The sequence below is a fragment of the Erpetoichthys calabaricus genome, chromosome 10 (genome assembly GCF_900747795.2).
Source record: "Erpetoichthys calabaricus chromosome 10, fErpCal1.3, whole genome shotgun sequence".
NCBI classification, from domain to species: domain Eukaryota; kingdom Metazoa; phylum Chordata; class Cladistia; order Polypteriformes; family Polypteridae; genus Erpetoichthys; species Erpetoichthys calabaricus.
This window is the reverse complement of record NC_041403.2, coordinates 119,531,435-119,552,930: the sequence shown is the minus strand read 5'-3', so window position 1 is coordinate 119,552,930 and position 21,496 is coordinate 119,531,435. Positions and strand designations below refer to the sequence as shown.

Below are 21,496 nucleotides of genomic sequence, written 5' to 3'. Positions count from 1 at the left end.
TCAGCGTTTAATACAATCATCCCTAGCATACTAATTGATAAGTTGTATAACCTGAACCCACCCCGTACTTGGATAAAGGATTTCCTCACTGGCTATCCATAAACTGATAGAATTAACCCCCACAGCTCCTCCACCCTCACACTTAATACTGGCTCCCTTCAGGGCTGTGTACTGAGCCCACTTCTCTATGCCCTGTACACTTATAACTGTTCATCTAATTACTCCAGCAACACTATTATCAAGTTCGCTGATAACTCCAACATGATAGATCTCATAACTGGTAATGATGAGTCAGCATACAGAAGCAAGGTGCAGTAGCTGTCAGTGTGTGGTGCTCCAGGAACAATCTCTTACTCAATATCCACAAAACTAAAGAGATGGTCATTGACTTCAGGAGGCACAGAGCAGAGCCAGACCATCTATACATCAACAGGAATCTGGTAGAGATGGTCACCTTGGAACTTACATTTTTGAGTTCCTGTCCTGGACAGCAAACACTCTGGTGGTGGTCAAAACATCCCAGAAGTGACTGCTTTCCTGAGACATCTCCGGAAAGTGGAAATGAAGGAGAAGCTGCTGTTGACTTTCTAATGCTCAAACATGGTATGCTGGCTGAACAGCAGCAGACAGGAAAGCTCTGCAGAGGGTAATATCCATGGCAGAGAAAATCATTGACTGCTCCCTGCCTTAACTGAAAGATACATGCAGTGCCCAATGCTTTGGCAGGGCCAGAAAAATTATTAAAGTCCCTTCCTATCCTGGCCACTCACTGTTCACACTACTGCCCTCTGACAGGCATTACAAGAGCATTAAAAGTAACACAAAAAGACAAGAACTCATAGAACTGTCACTTTTTTTTCCTTTCCAGTACATATGATGATTATTTAGTGAATAATAATTTCCTGTCCATTTATTTATATACTGTATTTATTTGTCAAAGGATGTGTGCTTTTTATATTATTTATTCATCATTGTTTGATGTACTTGCACCATTTACAGTAGTAGCTTTTACAATTTCATTGTACTGGTACAATGACAATAAAGGTGTCCTTCCTTCCTAAAAACAGGAGGTGGATTAAGACACCATCTGTCCCCAGCTTACAATAGTATCAAGTCCAGGCTTTCCCACGTATTTCACCATGAAAGAATTTCATCCATCATTTGATTAATCAATTACAAGCTTGATCTTGGACTTGATTTATCATGTGAAACCAAATTCTTATAAAATGTAGTTCCAGAAGAACCTGAGCTGTGCTCGTTGCTGTGGCTGAAATCATCATGGTGATAAATTGGGAAATAAGCTTTAACAGCTAAATTTACAGGTCAAATCAAAATCAACCTCCTTCATGCAGGATTGGCAGGAGGGGAAATGGAGATTAAAGTCCCCAGGCCCATGATTACTAGGGACCCCAATATATTGTTCTTTATTTTAATAAACCACGCTGTTGTCCACACCCTGATTTTAAATCCTGCTAAACACCATGGGGCTCCTCCCATCTCTTTGACTGGTGTTAAACCCAACAGGAAACTAATGTGTAGCCAAGTCATAACATCAAATTTCATTGTTGGTCTGGTATAATGGGGAGCCCATAAATGTGTAGGGCCTTCATTTAGGGAAGAGGAAATCTTCATAATTTACTATACAGAGATCCTTATTCAGGAACCCTTTGAAGAGACCACAGTCTGTAGTTTTCCTGAGTTTTATTCTTATTCTAAAAAGACCCTAGGAGCAATTGGGGTTGCTAGAGATCAGCAATGCACATTATTCGAGGATCACAATGATCTGGCAGTGAAGTGGCCTCTTCATTGAGGGTTACATTGGGAGTAGCACCCAGGTTCTGCTATAGAGTTTTACCTCAAGCCAGGAGCAAATTGTTTTAAAGTTAGCAACCAGAGAGAATAGCTTTTTGGCAGAGTGACAAGGAGATACATAAAAAATGAGTGGTGAGACAATGGTGGGAGTCTAAATCAATGGCAGACCAGTTGCCCCCTCCTACAGTCATAAGACTGGCCACCTGTTCAGGTTGGCTCATAGAGAGAAAAAAGTATTTGTCATTTTGTGTGCTTTGAATTTCCTTCTGTTACTGTTTCTCAGCATTTCTTAAATGAAGGGTTCTGAAGAACACAATTGCAAATGTATCTGTTTCAGTGTTCTATAAGTGGGATGCAAAGAGGCTGCCTGGTCATAATTTTGAAAATGATACACTTTAATAAAATGTTTCAAATTGGGTCTCTCAAGTGTCTCCTTTGTCTGCAAATTTACAGTCCATTCAGGAAGTATTGACCCCTTCACTTTCTGCACACTTTATTGTGTTGTAGATTTAATTTGTATTGGATACATTCATCATTTTTGCCATCAGTTTACACTCAATAACCCATAATGACAGAGTGAAAACATGCTTTCAGAAAGGTTTGAAAATGTTAAAAATCAAAAACTGAAACCTCTCATTCATGTAAGTATTCACACCATTAATTCAGTACTTTGTAGAAGCCCCTTTGGCATCAATTCCAGCTTTGAGCTTTATTGGGTAACCATCTACAAGCTCTGCACACCTGGATATGGATAGTTTATCCCATTCTTCCTAGCAGATCATCTTAAACTCCATTAGATTGGATGACATGTCTCTGTAACCTGCCATCTTCAGGTCTCTCCACAGATCTATGGGCTTTAAGTCTGGGCTTTGGCAGGGCCACTCAAGGACAGTCAGAGACTTGTCCTTAAGCCACTCCAGTGTTGTTTTGGCTGTAAAGTTTGGGTCATTGTTATGCTGAAAGGTGAACAGTTGCCTCAGTCTGTGGCCGCATGCACTCTGGAGCAGGTTTTCTTTAAGGACCGCTCTGTATTTGACTGCATTCATCTTTCCCTCAGTTCTGACCAGTCTCCTTGTCCCTGCCATTGAGAAACACCCACACAATGTGATGCTGCCACCACCACACTTCACTGTAGGGATGGTAATAGGCAGGTGATGAGCAGTGCCCATCCTTCATCAAACATAGTTCTTTCAGTTTTGCTCAAAGTGTTCAAATTTTGTCTCATCAGAACAGAGAATCTTTTTCCTCATGCTCTCAGTGTTCTTTATACTGTATGCCCTTTACTCAAGGATGGCGTTTACTTTAAAGGCATAAATAACAGAGTGCTGCCATCTCAACAGGGGACTTCTGAATCTCTATTAGAATGACCATTGTGTTCTTGGTCACTTCCTTGACCAAGTTTTTTATTTCCTAGTTACTCAGTCTGTCTGGGAACACTAGGAAGAGTCCTAGTGGTTCCAAACATCTTCCATTTCACCATAATCGAGGTCAAAGAGCTTCTAGGATCTTTGGAAATGGAATTATCCCCTTTCCCTGATCTATGCCTCACTGTAGTTTTATCACAAAGGTTACAAAGAGTTCCTTGGATTTCATGGCTTGGTTTTTTGTCCTGACATGCAGCGTGATTTGTGGACCTCATATCCCCAGGTGTGTGCCTTTATAAACAATGTCCACTCAGCTCGGTTTGCCACAGGTGGATTCCAATAAAGGTCTGGGCACAAGAATTAAAGCAAACAGGATGCACCTGAGCACTTTCCACTGCAGAGAGTTGGAATACTTATATGAATGAGATTTCATTGCTTGATTTTTCATAAATTTGCAAACCCCCCAGAAAACATGTTTTCACCTTGTCATTAAGGAATACTGAGAGTGGATTGATGGCCAAACTGACAAAACAATAAATTGTGTAGAAAGTGAAGGGGGTCTGAATATTTTCTGTACCCACTCTAAATATGTCACTTTTTTGTGACAACAAGTTTAACTCTAATAAATATCAGAGCTCTGTCCATGACTACCGGAAATGAAAGCATTTAATATAATGTCTTTGAAAACAATGTATTAGTCACAACAGAGTAACTTTTTAAGACCTACAGACGTGATAGTTTGAGATGAGAAAGTGATCCAAGAATAGTAAATGAAAACAAGAGTAAAGAAAATTATTTCTATATTTTAAAAGTTTACTTCTTCTGTCTCTAAATAATAAATAAGTTTGAAGGTGATACTTTCCTGATTTTCACCCCAAATCAATAAAGAATTTGTACCTGTAGTGAAGCTGATATACTGTCTCACAAATGCCTCTGCAGTGTCTTTGGGTTTCATGATTCAGTCCTGAAACTGAGTTTAGTTTTAAGTCCCCTTCCCTTCCATTATTTTTTCAATATGATTTAAAACACTTCTTCAGACTTTGATACTCTAGAATTAAAAATTTCTTAGTTTGTAAATGTAAAGGCCTTTATTTTTATTTCAGCAAGGATTAACAAAACAAAATATTTTGTTCTGTGGAAACTGTGTTGTAAGACCCAAATGGGAAGGGAGAAGTTCTTTTGACTTTTACACCTATAGGAGCACCTACTGTGTGTCGTACATGCACAATACTTTTATCATATTTACATAAATAATACTTTGCATCATGCCAACATATCATTCATTTAGGATGAGTTGGGAGGATGTTTTAAGCAATTTGCCACATTGTGGGTGATAATTGTGTTTATGATCCAAATCAATATGATCACTTCATCCTTAGAAATGAAAATGTTCAGTTTCCTGAGCAAGAAATTTTTCGACCAATTTAGAAGAGTGCTTTAAACACTGCAGTGAAATGAAGTGTGGTGAACTGGGAAAAAAAACACCAGAAATGAATCCCAAAACATGCAGAACATTGCTAAGCAGCAGAAGATTGTGAAACACATGTACCTGATACGTTTTTATGCATTTGAGTTAAAGATAAGTTCAGTACATCATGATAAAGTTAATTTTAAGAAAGAGCTAAACCTACAGACCCAGGAGGAAAATGAAATCCCTTTGAACTCTTATATTGCTAATGGGGGTTTATAGCGTTGGTTTTGAAGATTCAGAACTCCTTGAATTGTTTCATCTAGCCTGAATCTAACTCTCCCACAGTTCTTCTGACTCATTTTTTGCACCATTTTCTGTTATGTTGTGTTTCTACCTCCTCCTTTCTTTTCTTTTGTGCTGCCTCTGATGTTGGGTGACAAATGCTCTCCTAAACATCCTTTCCAAAATCTAGATTTCTAGCATGCATCTCTTTGCTGTTTGCCGTTGCATGAGTCAACTTTTTATTTTCAATGCTCTGGGAGGGCAAAGGCTGATGCATGAAGGCAGGTACAGCTGTGGCAGAGGAGGTTCAAATAGGATGCCTGTTCTAAATGTTTGTCTTTGCTTGATCAAGTGCTTATCTTAAAAATAAAAAAATAAAAAAACAATACAAAGTGGTAAAAAAATGGCTAATCCTAAAAAGTAAAAATAAATAAAACAAAATATTCATTCCTAAATTCACAATTGGGTTTTCCCTTCTTTGAGTTTCAGGTTTCTCCTGAAGGAAAAATGACAGCATTTATTAATGCTTTTCTGATATATTTTGATTGTGATTTGTTGTGCCCTGTAAAAAATGTGCCTTGAATATAACCATGCATTTTAATTAATGCTTATTCTTTAAAGATTACAAATTTGTGTACATTCGACAATTGCCTTCACGGTCTTGTTGGGAGGCTTGAAATTTTATATAAAATGTATACTAAAATTTAAACCATACCCAAACTGCATGACAATCGAGTAGTAAAGATGGTGTTTCTTTCTGTGGTTAGACACACGGGCTCCGTGTCAAGAAGGAAGTGATGTGCAGCTGTCACAGTGCAGCGTTTGTCTGCATTCAGTGCATTAATGAAAGCCAGAACTGGTGACAAGGGAATTTCATTGATTTCAGGTACTTACTTACAGAATGTGACTCTTAAGCCAGTTATTTATCTGACACTGCAGAATTTCTAATCTTACATAAGGAATCAAGATAAACCTGAAAAAGAGTTCCTCCTTTATTTACTATGGTCAACCTTTTTCATTGGACTGTCTTCTACTTTTTTCTAAGTTTTAAGTTTTTACATTTTGCACATTTCCTTTATAATTGCACTATTTTGCAGTTGTTTATAATGTATGTTATTTAACTTATGTTATTTGTATGTGATGTTATGCTATGTTATAAGCATCTCCAAAGATACCAAGTTAAATTCCTGTACATTAAGTACTGGGAATAAAAGTGATTCTGATTCTGATTTAATGAATGATCTATGAACTTATTTTTTAAGGCAATTGTCATCAATCAAGCCATTCATTATAAAACCTGGTTTATCCAATTCAGGCTCATAGGGGCCCAAATCAAATCTTGCTGCATTGGAAAGAGGCCAGGAGCCAACTTTAGATGACCACCCACATCCACACACCCATACACTCACTCACACCTGACCCAATGAACTTCACACTCTCGTCATTGGGTTGTTGGAGGAAAACCTGAATGTACACCCAGAATGTGCAAAAATCTCAGAGACAGTACTCTGAGTGAGATTTACTGATTAAACCCAAATAAAAACTTGTGATAGTCTAGGGGCAGTACAGATGTGTGGTGGTTAGTTTTGATGCCCTGGAACTGTGATATAGCTGTTGTATCCATCCTGCATGTACTCTATTATTCTTTTAATTGTTCATTTTATTCGGTGTGGCGGGCGGCCGGGTCCCATGTCCGGCCGGGACGCCCCTTCTACACATGTTCCGGGGGAGCAATCATGGACTGCTCAATACCTCCCCCGGGATGCTTGGTGGCAGCCTCCCTGGCTGAGGATGGTGCCTCAGTTTCCCGCAGGGTTCCATGGGAGATGGAGTTCTCCACAGCCCTGTTGGGATCTGGGGTGGCCGCCAGGGAGTGCTGCATGAGTCCCTGAGCCGGCCTGGACAACTCTACAGCCCTGCCAGGAAGTGCAATCAGAAGCAGGTGATCAAGCACCTGGAGCACTTCCAGGTGGGCTATAAAAGGGCTGGCAACCACCACTCAGAGCCAGAATTGGGAGGAAGAGGACGAGGTTGCCTGGGAGGAGTGGTGGTGCCAAGGTGGAGGATTGTGTGTTGTGGGTTAAGTGCTTTTGGGACTGTGTTGTGGCTGGGGGGTTCACGGGGAAGACGTGCCCTCCAGCTGAAGAAAATAAAAGTCTTATCTGGATTTTACACTTGCGTCTGCGTCAGTCAGTGCCGGGTCAGGCACTATATAGCACCTTTCTCACATTGGGATCAATCAGTAAACCTTATAAATTCATTTCAGGGTCAGGAACTAATATCAAAGAATAAACAAAATCCAAATCAACTTTGTCACTACAGGAATTATTATTAATTATGCTCTATGTGACAACTTTAGTTTTATGCTCTTGTGACCAACAAAGGGAAACCCAAGTTGATTTTTCTCTCTCTCTCTTTCAACAGCCTACTTAAGAAAATGTCCATCTTATCTTTAAAAGTACCCATGGACATTGAGCTCTTGGATTTCTGTCCTAGCTGAACCTCTGCTGGCCCCATGCCATGTACAGCTATTGCTATACCTAAGGATGTAAAATAAACCAATTAAAATTAAAACCTCAGTCAAGTGACTCCATTTCGAGGTTCAAATTAAGTAAACCAGCAGTCTGCAGTTAGAAAATTACTCAGGAAAACAGATAGATAGATAGATAGATAGATAGATAGATAGATAGATAGATAGATAGATAGATAGATAGATAGATAGATAGATAGATAGATAGATAGATAGATAGATAGATAGATAGATAGATAGATAGATAGATAGATAGATAGATAGATAGATAGATAGATAGATAGATAGATAGATAGATCCTTCCAGTGCCCCCAAGGTATAAACAACTTGAAGACTAGAAGTCAGTGTTCATTCGACAACCTGTTTCTTGAAAGGACAAAACATCCAGCACAAAGGCTGGCTTTGCGTACAGCAGCACAGTCATAATGGATCATTCAAGGGCTTTCCCTAAACTGTTACCACAAAGTTGGAAGTGCACAAATTTGTGAAAAATTTCTTTGTCTGCTGTGTCCATAATAGTGCCTTTCTCTAGATACAACAGGCCTACCCAAAACCATGAAGAAAAGCCCTAGACCATCGTTTCTTCTCAACCCAGCTTTACAGTAGACATTACACAGACAAGAAGACAGCTTTCTCTTGGGATTCACAAAACCCATATTCATCCATCTGACTGATAGTAAGGTGTGATTCATCATTCCAGATAATACTTTTGCACTGTTCCAGAGTCCAATGGTGGTGTACTTTACTCCGCTCCAGATGCTTAATGTTTCGCATAGTAATTTTAAGCTTGCAGCTTGTTATTTCCTGAAGTTCCCAATGCAAAGTTTAGCACTTGGTAGCTGCACTCTGTTAGTCTGCGTGATCTGCCACTTTGTGGCTGAGCTGCTGTTGTGCTTCACTTCACAACAGAACTTTCAGTCAAGCACGAAAGATCTAGCCGAGGAGAAATTTCACATACTAACTTGTGACTGCTCTTCAGTATGACACATTCTATTGGCAATGTTTGATAAAGGAGATTGCATGGCTATGTGCTTGATTTTGTGCACTGATTAACAATAGGTACAGATGAAACACTTGAATTTAATAACTTGGAGGGGTGCTCACATACGTTTAGCCATATAGTGTAAGTATGAAATCCAGATAGTGCCAGGTTAATAAAACCAGGCAAAGGAATTAAAACACTAGGAAAATGCAAAATTAAAAGGCAGACAAAACTTTAACAACTAAAAACACTAGAAGTGTGGGCACCTGAGACATAATATAGACTATAGCTCACAATATTAGTTCAAAGAGTTCTAGTCTGTTTTCCTCTTTTATTTCCCCTGCCTCTTCCATCATGGAAGTTTTACACTAAGCTAAAGAATAGAAAATGGAGGAGTAAGGGGAAATCTGAACAAGACAGAAGAAGCTAAAGGCATCTGACAGGTGACTATATAGATATGAATATCACAGAGTAACAGTCAGACACACACCAACCAGACATGCCAACAGAATCTGAAGGGTGCACAGTACAGCCACTCAACACCAACTTCCTCCAAGAAAAACTAACTGCTGACTGTAATACTGTATGTTTCCATTTAAAGAGTAACTAGCAATACAAACCCAAATTGGAGTGAAGCGTAGCATGGGCTAACATGAAAACAGCTGTGAACAAAGGTAAAAATAAATGCTACATTATATACAGTAAATCTGTTATCCAAAAATGATAACACAGATGAATACAGTGGAAAAAAAATCCAAAATGGTGAATCCACTAACCAGGCTCAAAAACCTGCAAGTGGACAAAACACTGAACATCAGAATCCGTTTATATCTGTGAATCCCAAAGACAAAATAAAATCAAACAGCAAAAAGAAAAAGAAAAAATTCTGAAATACACTCCAGCAAAGGGGAAGTTCTAGATGATGGCTGTTACAAAGGCTAATATAAAAATGCTTGAGCAGTGCCACTGTGTAAAGCTCCTCTACTTATTTCTCCATCCCACTCACCATGTGACTGCTGCACAATATGTGTTGCTAAGCAACAGACAGAGATGGGTGTGGCCAAGGGCACACAAGGTAGAAGAAAGGACAAGGGGCAGAACACCTGTTCAATCTTTATAAGAACTGCATCAAAGAGTCTCCAAACTTATTCTGGCTCATCTGATAACCAGGACATAATGTCACAATTGGTGACAAGGGAGAGTAACTAGGAAAACATGATTGATCTCTAAAAAGAAAAGTTCTGCTTAGAGCTTGTTTGGGGGATCCTTTAGATTTCTAGAATATCACCCTCTGAAAATATAGGTCTGAAATAGATCTTTTTAGGCCACAATACGAAAAAGTCTTGTTATTCAGAAGGTTAACTGCCACTAATATTCTTGCGCTTACTCTCAAGTACGGTGCTGAAAATGGCTGCTTTTCTGCCCACAGATCTGGATAAATCACAATTATGGAAATAAATATGAATCCAGTGTCATTTCAGATATTCACAATGATCCTAGACATTGTAAGAAATCTACTGAAGAATGTGACAAATGGAAGAAATCTTGGTTCAAAGTCAACACCTCAACCCAAAAAAATGGCTCTTCGTGAATGACAACTGGGAAATATGAAGCAATTGAAGAAGCATTTTAAGAACGAATTAACAAAAGTTTCTCAAATTATAAATAACAGATTAGTTAGGAACTACTACACAGGAAAGCACCTGGTTGATGTTGTTGTGAAAAGGTGTGGCATTTCTTTTCTATTAAATCAAAGTTCCATTTAATAAATGAGGCATTAATTGTGGTTAGTGCCGCTGGCTCACAGCTCCTGGCGCCAAGTTAAAGTGCCTTTCCAGGTTCTCCCTACATTCATGTAGGTTTTCATTGGGTTTGCTGGTTTACACTCACATCTGAAAGTTGTGCTGTATGTGATATGTGTATGATGGAAGATTCTAAATAATGTCAGCGTGATATGAGTGCACTAAACACAAGATAAGGTCAAACTGTCCGTCAACACTGAACACTGAAAAAATAAAAAGGATGTTTTTTGTGCACGTGAGATGGCACCTTGGGTTATCTTGGTTAAATAATGGACTCTGCAAGAAATTATTTTTCGTATTCTTTTGTCTGTTCATTTTTTTATCAGGTTCTTCAGCCAACATGTCACATTCATCAGTTCCTGTGCAAGCACACTGCTCATCAGCATTCAGCACAAAAGGACCCAAGAACAGAGAATGACAGACTTTATAAACAGGAAGGAAGATGGGCAGGGACGTTCATTTTCTTGCACAGTAGTCTTGTTATTTCGTGCAATATTTATATTTCTGTGTCAACATTGAATGGTGTTTTCAAGTTTGATATTTGTGTGTATTTTTATATACATTTAGTTTAATACTTCTGTATTTTCAGTATTATACAGTGTGTTGGAGGTATTAGTGGAAGTACATACATCTCAAGAAGAAACTGAACTGAATTTTCAAAGTTGGCAAAATATCATTAGTCTCATCTCTCCTGCAAAAGTCAATGTGACACAATAGCTAAAAAGCTAGAATCGTTGTGACCACTGTGTTGCAGAACACTGAGACAGGTCAATAAGGACATCATGATACATCAAATTCAAGAAACAGTGTCCCCTCACCTGACTAAAGTTAATGGAAGAGGGGCACATTATGAATTAGTAAGTGCAAATGGCCGACACGACAAGTCACTAACTGCAGCAGCTGTTAAATAATTATATACTGTAATGCAGCATTCTTAAAATTACTTAATCTAATCCTTGGATGCAGGGTGCTGATCTGGCATACCCGGAGCAATGACAAATCTCAGGGCACATTTACTCACAATGGGTCAAATCAGAGTTGTCAGTAATACACATACAGTATGTTTCATCTCTCTTGATATGCTTTGGATTCAAAAGAATGAGAAAAAAACTTCACTTTTGCTTTTCATAGGCATTAAACACTTTTATCTAAAGTCAGCCTATGAAGGCATTTACTCCAGGATGCTATTTTGTCTGTGTGTACAGACAATAAGATGTGAAAATCTAATCGGCTTTTTCTCTCTTCCCCTTTGCATGTAGTGCATCATCTTTGTATAAACATTAGCTGCAATACAAAGTGAAGATTTTATCAGTACGTCAGTATTATTCAGCTCTGAATTGAACGTTACACAGTATTGCACTTTTAATAATGAATGTTTGCGTTTGTTATTATTATAAACTAGGGGGCTTCGCTCGCCAACCCCTGTGTTTGGTTAATCGGAAATACAATTTAAATTTTTTTTTCTTTGAAATTGTTTCAACTTCATTATTTGCACTTTTACTTTAAAGCTTCATTAAAAACAATATTTTTTGGAGACACATTGTGACAATGCAACGTATAACTGCCCGTGAGTGAATATTGTTTCTGTTTCTCTAATAAATAATCCAACTTTTTCTAATGTTTGTCTCTGTGATTTACTGATTGTCATAGCAAACGCTATTCTCACGGTAAACTGTAAACATTTTAATATGAATGGCATATCACGATCTCCTTTGGTGTGTAATGTTATTCGCGGAATATATATATTACCTTTCTTTTTGCCTGTTAAAATTTGCATCGCTTCTCCGTGATCATCAATATACACCTGACCAAATTGTGCATTCTTTGAGATTTAACTTGTTGTTGCTTTAACTGTTCCGGGACCACAGATTCTCATAGCGTATGGTCCATTATTGTGTAAATCCACGTTTTGTGCATTGAATAACGCGAATGCGAAAAGACTTTGTTGTTTACTCTTTGCCTTTTATTTCTGACCTCGATTTGTTCTGCTATTTTTTCAATAACACCTGGTTCTGATGATTAATCACCTTTTGTTTGTGGTAATGTGATCTTTTCTATCTTTTCTTTGATACTGTAGCGAATGACATGGTAAAGTGTCACAAAAGTTTTACTTGAACAATCGCAGACTTCCTAACCCCAAACACAACTTTCTAGCACCATCTCCAACGCCCCCCTTTACCGCATCAATCAATACCCTGCTATCAGTCTTCTGTTCTGTACTCCGCCCTCCCTCAATCGGACCTAACAGTCACTTAAAACCAAAAAGCCCTCAACCTGGCTACAATACTTTCGAATTTTACTGCTTTCATATTCTGTACCTTTCTCTGCATGTGTATCGCGCCATCGTTTGTTTGAGCCTATCGAATTCCACTGCTTTCATAATCTCTTATCTGCCTTTTTTTCTCTCCAACGCCTTTGGGTCTCTATTCTTCGTATTGTCCTTATATGCTTTATATATGCTGAGTTCACATGATATGTGTGTACTACACGACTGAGTGTTTTTTGATGGGTGAGCTCTTATATGATATCCTTTGTAAGTAGGGCGTGTCTTGCAAGAATCTCATGTTCCACGTCCCTGCGAGACGGCCCTGGGACAATCTCTTGGCACCAAGTCTCATGTTTATGGTCCCCGTGAGAGCTCCGTGGCAAGTCTCTTTTGTCTCGTGGGTCTTTTAAATGTCTTCCAAGAACTTCAGAGAAGATCACGTATCGTAGCCTTGCTTTTGCTTTCCAGGATTTTTTTTTATACTATAGAGATATTAAGCCTTCATCAGGAAGACTGTGAACATGTTATGAAAAATCAACTAGTCACTTTATATGCAACTGGTGCATGATCACCCTATGACAACAAACACAGATACTGTATTTTTACCAGAAGTGAAAAAAATGTTTGCTTGCTATTCATTATATCAGATGGATGCCCATGGCATCAACCTGGAGAAGGAAAATCTCATGAACTATGCTCCAAAGATCAGTACATGCAATTACCCCATCTCAGTCACCAGCCAAGTTGTAATCCAAGAATACGTAGCATGTGTTCTTCACTCTGCTCAAAGACACAATCTTCCATTTCAGGAAAATTCTTGAGCTCATTCAACACCTTAATTGTGACCAAATGCTTAAAACAAAACGTGTGCACACTGCAGAGATCAGCTAAAGAGGCTGTCACACTTTGAACATTGTAATGTTGACTATTTTGTGTTGCCCCAGTCTTACCTAACTTTCTATCTACTGGTTAAGTCACAGAGGTTTCCGTAATCATAGTTTGCTGTTCTGCCTGGGGAGCTGTCTAGTGCTCTATGGACAGTTGAAAGATATAACCTCTCCAAAATATCCAGGCTGAACCTAGTAACCCATTGAGCCACACCCAAGATGCAGACTTACAAAATGGCCAACCATATCAACTAGCTTCAACCGTTCCTAAATCCATACAATTTCAACTGGCTCAAATTTTACCAGACTATCAAAATCCTCAGTCTGTTGGAGAAATGAGCCTTGCAACTTTACAAAGGAGTAAACTTTGAGGCTCTTATCCCTGTGATGTCATTTTTCAGTGGTTACCTATACTTCATGACTGTGAGTGAGGGGTGAGGATAATGACTGGTAGATAGTTAAATGCTACATACAGCCAGACAAGAGGTTTTTGTCACCAGGTATAAAAGTCCTTTAAAGTGTTCCTTCCACTTTCTGACTTTCTTCCCTGTTGATTTCACAATTTTGCCAGCTCTTGCTGTGCATGACATTCTTTCTACATATTCTAAGTTGTCAGATGGGTTTGTGGTGTCTACAAGCTTGTCCCAAACATGGCCCATCATTTCAGCCAGTACTGTAGACACAGTTTTCTGGGCCTGCCAATACCTTTAAGTCAACTATGGAAGCCCTTCTGCTAACTTTGGATGGAGGAGCTTTTTCTTTAACTTAATAGCTTTTTGTACCCACTAACAGGATATTGCTATGATGGAACCCATTTCAGACGTCCCACCTTGCAACCACCTCCACTTACTGAGATCTTAAATGAGGTCATATTCAAACACCATGTTCCTAAATTCATCTGAAATTGAAGGTTTCTGTCTCTGGAAGTGAGAGTGAACTCCTCACAAATAGAGATATCCATTAGGCATTCCCATGGCAACATCTCTCATGGGAGATTTGCAGTCTGGTTCAGACATGCAGGCCACTCTTCACAATCAGGCCCTTCCAGTTGTCCAACAATATAAGCAATGAAGACAATAGCACCACAGAGTCAGTAGCTTTGTCCCATTTAAGGACCAGACGTAACATTTCCAGTAAAGGGTAAATACTTCCACATACATACAAATAAGAATTATTTTTATACCCTCTACCACTTGAAGTTGCATTGAGATAACTATTTGGTCAAATGGTTCAAACTCTAAATCCACAGAACCAGTAAAGGGCTTGTGAGCATCAACATGTCCTTCTGGTGCTTTTTAATCTGTCATGATCTCCAGTTCTTTTCATGTCACTGAAATGACTCTTAGTATTTATGTTGCCAAGATCTAATCTGGTGAAATCTTTGCTACATACTTGTTCTCTGATGGGCCAATAGAAGCTCCACATAAACTTCTTTTGCCTAAGTGCCTTTCAACTACGCGTGCCATCTGGCCACAAACCACTTCCTGGCACACATAATACCAGACCTGCCATCAGATCAGATCCCAGTATGCCTCTTCTGAAGACATTTGCTCACTTTTAATGTGGCCTGTTGTAGCATGACTAATAAAGGACATATTATTAAAAACAAACTTTATCCTAGTACAGCCAATATACAAAAGCTGCCACTTTAGATTTATTATTCAGAGTAAGTTTCTATTGTTATAGTCATTTTAAAATTCTGAAAATTTTCAGCCAAATTAATTTGGATATTTAATTAATTTGAAATATTTGAATCTGATATGTTACATTATACAAAGCCATGTAATGCAACTAACTTCTGGGTTGTTAATAAATTAAATAGTATTTTTGTGACTTGTTTAGAATTTAAAAAAAATAAAATGGAAAGTAGCACTTTATTGTAAAGAACTATATCTAAGTCAGTCAATCTTAAAGTAGCATAACATTTTTTAACCCATTTAGTCCAATTCAGAGTTGTGTGGACTCAAAAGCATTAAACACAAGGCAAGAACTAACTCTAGACAAGGTGCCAGTTTATCACAGATCATTTACATGCCCACCATCACTCACCCTGGGTCACTTTAGAATTAGCAGTTGGGCTGTCATTAATATTTTGGGTATATGGAAGGAAAACCCAACTGCCTTGAAAAAAAGCAATGCAGACACAGAAGAATATATAAACTTGACATAGGGCTACAGATGCATGAGGCAGAAGCACTAACCAGTGTGCCACACAAGAAGTAAGAATAAAGCATAATCAATGCATTTTGGAATTCATCTTATTCTGGTCTTAATCACGTCCAACAGGATCTTACTTCAGAAGCAACCTTCCTTGGTCAGACCTCATAGCAGGTGTTTGGATTAAATAACTAAAACATCCTCCTGAGGGAAAACACATGTGAACTAATGAAAAGCGAGCAACAACTCACTTTCAGCAGAGCCAAGTACTACTTCCTGCAACACTGTATGGGTGCACAAAATAGTGATTAGAAGAAATCAAAACAACTTCAATGCAAAATCATGCAGTTTCTAGTTATTTTCAGCTGCCATTATATAGCTGCCATAAAGTATATTTGTTTGTATTTTTGCTCTCTTTATTATTCTTACCTACATTATTGTTCATGCAATATGGGTTGTCTAAACTGGCACAGTAATTAACATATACAATTTATTTTATTTTTATCTTGTCTTGTCTTGTCTCATGTCATCTTGCCTTGTCTTGTCTTGTTTATGTTATGTTATGTTGTTTCATGTTGCCTTGTTATAGTGGTGGGAGCTATATAACACTTTGAACTCCAGAATTACAAGATTTCTAAAAGATTGTGACAAACAGGCAGTTCCAGAGCCAATCAGTTTTAAGATCGGAAAAATGTAAAAGATGATGTTGTCTTAAGTTGATGGCTGTTTCTCTTACTCAACTGTCCACCAAAACAAGCCCAATTCAGTCTTAAAGAAGAGCATCTCAAAAATGAGTTTGTGTTACTGATTACCTATAAATACAAAATATAGGGAATTTATACAGATCATAATTAAATGTTAATTACAAACAGACCACACTCAACGAGTTCGTGAATTATTTTCTATCTATAAATACAGTTCTAATCCCACTTATTCCAATTCAGGATCTTGAGTAGGTGAAAGTATCTCATGGCAACATCAGGCTCAAGACAGGAAATAAAAAATCACCAATGTATGTTTTGGGAATCTGGGGAAAAAAGTCAAAGCATCTGGAAAAAAAAACAGATAGATGGAGAAATTTACCAATTCCAGCAGACCATGATTTGAACCCAGTCTCTTAGTGCTTTGATGCACCATCACGTTGCACTCTTCTAACCAAAGAACATAACAATGGAAAATTCAAGGGCAGATAAACAGCATAGATAACAGCAAGGATGGAAAGCTCCCTTTTTTAATCTCTAAAAATTAATGGAGCCATAGTTGTTGTGAATGCTAAATTGGTGCATATTTCAGCAGCTCTCCCATGTGGGGTGACAGAGAATGGTGTCAGGATGGCCTGAGGTTTACAGTGTGATATTTTTAGCAGCATGGGCCTGCCGTAGAAGCAGTTTACCAACTTTGACACCGATTGGTTTAAAATTAAAGTCACATTCAGAGCTTCTAGGCTGTGGTTCAATTCTTTGCTTGGCTATCTTCTGTGTACCTGTTATCTCACAATCACATTCACATTTTTCTATCCACCAATGCAAACCACAAGTGCAGAATGAAAGAAACACTCTTTCATTCCAGTAGAGCACTATCCTGATGCTTTAACAACACTGACTGAACACTGCCATTAGGGAAGTGCACCTGTATCCAGACATCATAATATTCATGACAGTGTGAGCATAAAAATAATGATAGCATGATTCTGGAGAGCAGACATGAAAGAATGTTGCCTTGTCTGCTACAACAAATAATGAAGACCTTGTTAAGTAGAGCAAATGATATAAGGTGCAGATGAAAAAAATCAGGTTGACTCACCTGCTTCTTCCATCTTGTTCCCTCCTTGCCCACTTTCTATTGTAAGTACTACATGGGATGAGGAGAGGGGAAGGTTCCTTACCCGGAGGAGATGTCCCAAGTGGACAGACAGGCCACACAGACGAGATAGAGAAAGGTGCCATACCCAAACGAGACTCTCCAGGTGGATGGGAGGATATACCAGAAAGAGCAGAGGAAGATTCCTTACCCGGACAGGAAGCCTCAGGTAGATGGACAGGTATCCCGGCTGGATATATTTGGAGTACTATCCCTGACTGGGATAAAAGGATTGGGAAGGACTGTCACTGAGGACTGTTTATTCCCCCAGGATGCTAGATGTCAGCAGCCCAGGATATCTGTGCCTGGTTGGAAACCAGTAGGACATGCTGGGAAATGTATTCCAGTGCTGGGGTTCATGGGTGCCTCAAGAGGACGCTGCAGGGATTTACACTCCCTGTCATTGGGAACTTCCATATGACCAGGAAGCACTTCAAATGAGCAAAAGCCCTGGCACCAGAAGTACTCCCGGGTCCTCAATAAAAGGGACCGTGTTGCCTTGTCCAGGTGAGTTGGACCAAGGAAGAAGGAAGGCAACACTTGACTGAAGGAGAGCAGAGTGGTAGAGAGAGGAGAGGAGATGAAAGAGAAAGAGAAGAGACAACTGGTTTTGCGCTTGTTTTTACAAGGTCTGTAATAAAACACCCTTTATGTTTCACACCATGTAAAACGATTGCTAAACAAGATGAGCATGTAGGAGTCCCATACGAGAAAAGGAGTACCATACAACACAAAAACATCTGAGGACAGGTGCTTGCATTTTGCCTTTGAATTTAAAGATATTCTCCAGTTTTGCCCCTCAGTTCAAATACAATTTGACTGTCATCTCAAATCCAAATGGTGTGAGTGTGTGCCATTATCTCACCCATGGTGGATTTCTGCCTTATTGCTGTAATTTCCCCAAGACCTTGAACTAGATAAGCAGGTTAAAGCAAACTGATAGAATCTTCTGTGGTTTACAAGATGTTGCCATTTTCTGTATAGTTCTAACAGAGACACTCAATATGCTAATGAGTAACAATGTCATCAAACATTCCCCTTTGCTGTCTTATCAAAAATGAAAGTGTTGGTTTAGCTGATAGAAATGAAGGCAACCTTTTCAGAGTCTGTGATGGCTTGAAACAAAACAGGACATAACCACCCCTTGGCTTGTGTAAAAACTCCTAATCATTTCCAGTACATTCCAGTCCAGTCCAGACATTTTAAGCCTATGTTCAGGAAAGTTTTTTTTCACATCTAACTTCCCTAAATCTCATACTGGTTTTTCATCCTTTCAGTTCACTCCAAATAATAACTGGAACAAATTTCAGATTCCACCTAAGCCTTCTCTTTTAATGAATTCCATTCATTCACATCAGTTCTATTTATTTTTATAAAGCACACTTCCCCTGGAAAGTCCACTGCACTTTATTTTATTTTGCATTGAAATAAGAAAACGTTTATAACTGAACTTATCAGTCTGTGATTTGAACGTACTGAACTTCACACTTTCTAACATGGTGGTATTAGTAAGCAATATGTGTGCTTCTAATTTTAATTGCATTATACTGAGCCTTGGCACAGCGGTGCAGTGGACAGTCCTGGATTCAAATCCTAGCCAGGACACTGTATGTGTTTGGTTCAAATGCTCTTCTCATGTCTGCATTGTTTTTTTTCCTCTGCACTCTGTTTTTTCTCCTAGCTCCCAAAGACCTGCATGTGAGTTTGGATGACAGCTCTAAACTGGCCTCATCTAGATGTGGGTTTTGCTATGGATTGGAGCACTGCTTAGGGTTGATTCCCTGCTTTGCACCCAATGTAACCAGGATAAACTCCATCCCCTGTGACCCTGAACTGGATAAACTGTGTATTTTATTTCTGATGTATCTGGTTAAAAAAAGTAAAAGAAATAATAAAATCATAGCCAGAACATTCCTACTGCATTTTCAATTGATAAACATTTAAGAGGGGAGCTCCTGGGAACTGGGTTTCAATCTCTGCCTATGTGGAGTTTGTATGTTCTCCCCAGGGATCTGTGGGCTTTTGTCCAAGTCCCAAAGACACACCTATGAGACTGACTGCTGACTCTAAATTGGTACAGTATGATCGAATGTGTGCATGCCCTCAGATGGACTGGCACCCTGTCCAGGACTTGTTGGGTCACTTCCTAGTAATATTCAGCCCTGTAATAGATGAAGTTCATTCCAAATGGTGGATAGATGGGTGGGAAATTGAATATTACATATCTGAAACTTATTAGAGGGACAATATAGTGCCTGTAATGTACTCCACAATCACCAAGGTCTAGATGAAGGAAGAGCAGTAAAACGTGGCCAATTAACTAGAAGAAGTAATGCAAGCTCAAGTTAATTTCACACTAGCCACATCTTTCTTGTGGGACACTAAGGACTTCTGATAGCACAAGATACAGCCCAGTTAAGAGCAAACATTTTAGATAATTTCATTTGTATTTTCCATTTTCTCCTGTCTGTGCAATGAAGTTCAGTGTCACAGGGGCTGGAGCCAGTCCTGGCAGCACTGTATTCAAGTCGAGCCCCATTTGGAGCCATTTGGGGTTTGGCCCCATAGCTTTCTAGAGCATGAGCCAATTCAGCAGCACAAAACAGTGCCCCTTTGTGTGTAAACTACTGAGTATAAGGGGTGTGCACCCCTTGGTATATGGAGCGTGCTTACTTTTACTTCATAAATGGAATGGTGCGAGTAACATCACCCACTCAGTACCATCAGAATTTGACGATCCGGAGGTGGGTTGGCTTCAGGGGGGGTCCCCCTCTGTGTCTGGAAAGTATGTGCCCCATAACTTTCGTAAATGCCACACCTCAGGTGATAGCACCCTAGGCTGCTGCCTGTGTCACCTAATGGATTGACCAGCTTTGCCTGTATGGTATGCCAGTCCATCACAGGACACCGAATCATACACAAACACATACACATACACAGACACACTCCCAATAGTGATCAATTTAGAGTGACCATAGTATCTGATGTGCAGAGAAACTTGCATACCTTGTCAAGGGGAAAAAAAGCAAATTCCTTGCCGACAATGATCAGGATGAGTCTAAAACCCAGGATTCTGTACATATTTTAGATAAGCCAAGCAAGCCATGCTGAGATTCAATGATACAGCCACAATTCAGATGAAGTAAAATACTCACAGGAGGATTCAGTATGTAGACTGCTGCTCTAAGTAGGGAGTAAGTTCAGAATTCAATCCAGTTGTTCTAGTTCTGCTAGCTCTCCTGTTAAAAAAAGTCAGAAAGATGGGCCTGAACCTCAGCTGCTGGAATGAGGGGTGCCCAGGTGTTTTCCCTTCTTGTAGAAGAAAGCATCACTTACCATCATCCTGTACAGCATTCGCTGTGCTTCAATGCTAAGACCCCAACATCCCAGCCCAGGGTGTGCAGGCCTGGAGGGTGTAAGGTAAAGCGATGTCTGCACCTGTACGTGTCCTGAGATGATTGCAGCGAGTGCTGCTAGCCAGTTGTTCAGTGCTGCTTTTTTTTCTTTTTTCTCTTGTTGCTCTCTCTTTTTTGGTTTGAAGAGGAACTGTTGCAGTTCTAAGTACAAAAGTGCTCATATCCTCTATGCAAATCAGGAGAAGCAAGAACGATAGTTAGAGAGGGAGAGAGAGCGAGAGAAAGAGAAATGGGTGGGAGGAACAGACTAAAGAGAGACAGAGAATGAGAGGGAGAAAGAAAAGGAAATAATGTGTCATCTCTACATTGAAGCAAATGGATTTGGGCAAGTTGTTCTGAAACAGACGGACAGAGAGAGAGAGAGAGAGAGAGAGAGAAGGGGGATTGAGGAGGAAAGAAAAAAAAGAGAGCAGAGTGGAGCAGAAAGAGCAGGCAGGCAGGAAGGCAGCAGAGGCAGGCAGTGAGACACACACCCGGAGCTGCTACTCTCTGAGTCAGTGCTTGGCTCCTTGCTCTAGCGCATGGGGTGCATGTGTACTGTACGTGCGTGGGTGTGCGTGCTAGTGGGTGGGCTGGCACATGTTACAGGACCTTTTTTGTGTGTGTATTTTGTGTACATAACTTAAATGTTCAGCTTCTCAGTGCTCAAAGTGGATAAGTAAGAGGAGGAATGGATTGGACAATGTGCCAACCTTTAACCTTGGTCAGCCTGCCAGCCAACTAGTAA

The 21,496-nt window shown here is 39.5% G+C and overlaps 1 protein-coding gene across 1 annotated transcript in view; it reads right to left on the bottom strand.

Annotated features, from left to right (window-relative positions):
• Positions 1–21,278, bottom strand: part of znf831 (zinc finger protein 831) — a 57,999-nt gene extending 36,721 nt beyond the window's left edge. Inside the window, exons 1-2 of the mRNA XM_028811826.2 lie at positions 20,690–21,278; positions 20,509–20,592 (exon numbers count right to left, since the gene is read on the bottom strand). The gene's annotated coding sequence lies outside the window, so the exon portion shown is untranslated. The remainder of the gene's footprint in view (positions 1–20,508; positions 20,593–20,689) is intronic.
• Positions 21,279–21,496: the final 218 nt, after the last annotated feature.